The sequence below is a fragment of the Bidens hawaiensis genome, unplaced genomic scaffold (genome assembly GCF_021521415.1).
Source record: "Bidens hawaiensis isolate Kalapana, Puna unplaced genomic scaffold, B.hawaiensis_p1.1 tig00003004_1, whole genome shotgun sequence".
Lineage (NCBI taxonomy): Eukaryota > Viridiplantae > Streptophyta > Magnoliopsida > Asterales > Asteraceae > Bidens > Bidens hawaiensis.
This window is the reverse complement of record NW_027491161.1, coordinates 2,893,896-2,897,005: the sequence shown is the minus strand read 5'-3', so window position 1 is coordinate 2,897,005 and position 3,110 is coordinate 2,893,896. Positions and strand designations below refer to the sequence as shown.

Here is a 3,110-nt window from a genome sequence, read left to right as displayed (position 1 = left end):
TCGACAAATACCATGAAAAGTTAATGAATCCTTCAATAACAATATAGTTAAAGGACAGAATTACAAATTTTGTCCTTTAAAAAAAGCCAAATTACGGTTCGTGTCCTTTTTTTAGTTTTCTTGCAGGCGGTGTACTTTAAACTTTTTTTTTCTACACGTTATGTCCTTTACGCTAACTGGGTTAGAAAAACTCAGTTAAATGCCCTCACGTGAGGCGCATGTGAGGGCATTTTTGTCTTTTCGTCTACCCTGCAACTTCTTCTTCCTCTTTCTTCTTCATTTTTGTACGACTCACTCTCTTTCTCCCCCCCCCTCTCTCTCTCTCTCTCTCTCTCTCTGTTTAAACCACCACCACACCACTAACGGCCACCGGAGACCATGTTAATCGCCACCACCATGCCTCCACCATATACCCAGCACATGAAACCTGGCCCGTCGTGATCCCCTCCACGTCATCTACATCATCATCACCACCACAGCCGATTTTCCGACAAGGAGATCGATGACTGCACTGGTGGTGGTCACGGCGACGGTGACGGTGAGTATTCCGGCGACCAGAACAAAGCTCCAGATCTAACTCGCAGAAATTTACAGTTAATTTGAAGTCCAATCCAGCGATAACGGTGCCCTAACCGCCGGAAAAAGTCCGTCGTGTATCACCACCTCTTTACTGCACTCTCTCCACCACCACTTCACGGAAACCACCTCCTCTCCACCCTAACTGATATCCAGAGAAGTGATTCAAGTGTGAGCATTTTAGGATCCGGTGATTGGGGATTTGGATGCTAGATCCGCAATTTATGAAAGCTCTAAAACGGAATTAAGTCGTCGGAAAACAGATTGTGACGGAGATTGATTCATCGGCCCGACCTAACTCGTTTCGACTCCCCAGGTCTGACCCAGGTACTGTTGGCCGGAAAATCGATTGTGACGGAGAGGGTTTGATTCCGGTGAAGTAGAAGATAGGGGGACGGTAGTGATGGATTCTTTTTAAAGTGTTAATGATGGCAGGTGGTAGTGTAGGGCGGTTGGTGATGGTGGGCGGTTGGTGATGGTGGTGGCATTTGAGTGTGGGTGATGTTGGTGGTGGGTTGTTTGGGAAGAGAAAGGGCTGAGGTGTAGGTTAAGTTATATCTTATTAATTGAGATCTGCAAAAATGAAGAAGAAAAGAGGAAGAAGAAGTTGCAGGGTAGACGAAAAGACAAAAATGCCCTCACATGCGTCTCACGTGAGGGCATTTAACTGAGTTTTTCTAACCCAGTTAGCGTAAAAGACATAACGTGTAGAAAAAAAAAGTTTAAAGTACACCGCCTGCAAGGAACCTAAAAAAAGGACACGAACCGTAATTTGGCTTTTTTTAAAGGACAAAATTTGTAATTCTGTCTAGTTAAAGCCCTTAAAATAATGCTGGTGTCCGCATTCGATCAAAACTCTCGGAGGTCGTTCGAAAAACCATAATATATTTTGCAAATAAACATAAATAAACTATGCTACCGGATGAAACCACGCCCTATATAGTGGACCTGTCCATTTTTATGAGGTATGTTTTGGATTATATTATTCAGATTGACCTCTGATGGTAATTAGTGGTGTTTCACATATTGGTCATTAGATGTTTATTGATTGTTATTTTGTTCTAATAATGGTTTGGAGTTCCTATAATTGTCAAAGTTACAAACTTTCGTATTTGATATAGCTAACATATTATTTGTTGATTAATGAAGGCAGAAGAGGTAGTCCATAAAGTGAATTTATCGGCTGAAAAGCAAACTAATGGCCTTATCAAAGATGTCATGGATGATAATTCAGTTCATAAGTTCACTAGGCTCATCTTTGCAAATACCGTCTACTTCAAGGGAGCATGGAGTGAGAAGTTTGATGAGTCAATGACAGTAGAATCCGCGTTCCACCTTCTTCATGGCAACAAAGTTCAAGTTCCTTTCATGACCAGCAACCGAGACCAATTCGTGACTGAATATGAAGATTTTAAAGTACTAGGTCTTCCCTATTTACAAGGTGAAGATGATCGTCGGTTCACATTGTATGTTTTCCTCCCGGATGCAAAAGACGGGCTTCATTCTTTAGTAGAGAAAATCGGTTCTACATCTGACTTTTTAGACCGTCAAATTCCACGCAAAAGTGTACAAGTCGGGCAGTTTTTGATACCGAAGTTTAAAATATCATTTGAGTTTAAAGCTTCTGATTTGTTGATGGACTTAGGGCTTGTATTGCCTTTCACGGGTGATTCTGATTTGACTGAAATGGCTGCTGAACGGCTTTACGTTTCAGGCATTCTCCAAAAAGCTTTTGCAGAGGTGTGTGAAGAAGGTACTGAAGCTGCAGCATACAGGGATGAAGACTTAATGGGCTATTCACTATCATGGGAGGAAGAGGAGCACAAAAAGATTGATTTTGTGGCAGATCATCCTTTTTGGTAAGGAGCTTTTAAAGGTTTTAAGTTTCAAGCTTTTAAGAAAAAGTTCCTACCTAACAAAAAGCCTTGTTTGGCTTAATAAGCTTGAAGCTTTTATATTAGGATAAAAAACTCTTTTTCTAAATGCTACTACTACTACTAGCGTTTGAGAAAAAGCAACAAGTTTTTACAATTTTGGTACTTAAACTTTTATCAACTTTTGTTAATTTATATAATAGTTACGTATTTTACCCTTATTCAAAACTAACTGCCCCCATGACTCTTTAAAAGTTCATAACTTTTTCACACGTTAATATTTTTAAAACACATTACATCATAAAAAAGAGCATTTCATTCTCTTTAATTTGAGTATGATATTGATATACTTCTTTACGGGTTATGATTGGCAACAAGTCGAATCAGACGAGCTCGGGTCATGTGTAAGACCAAATTAGGGTCGAAACAAGTCGATAAAAAAGGGTTAATTTAGTTCGGTTCGTGTCTGTACGGTTTTGAGTCGAAAGAGGCCAGGTCAGAACATGTTTCAGATTAAAACGGTGTCGGGTCGGAAAGGGTTTCAAATCAAAAGATGTTGGTTTAAAAAACTATCTATTTGAAATTACTGTATATTTTAGCTTTGTTTATTGATTTTCGTCATGATTACACGCTTGCTACCTTTACACGAAGTACACGTCT

The 3,110-nt window shown here is 39.8% G+C and overlaps 1 pseudogene; it reads left to right on the top strand.

Annotated features, from left to right (window-relative positions):
* The first annotated feature begins 502 nt into the window (after nt 1-502).
* LOC143622001 (serpin-ZX pseudogene) lies at nt 503-2,439 on the top strand (annotated as a pseudogene).
* The last annotated feature ends 671 nt before the right edge of the window (nt 2,440-3,110 follow it).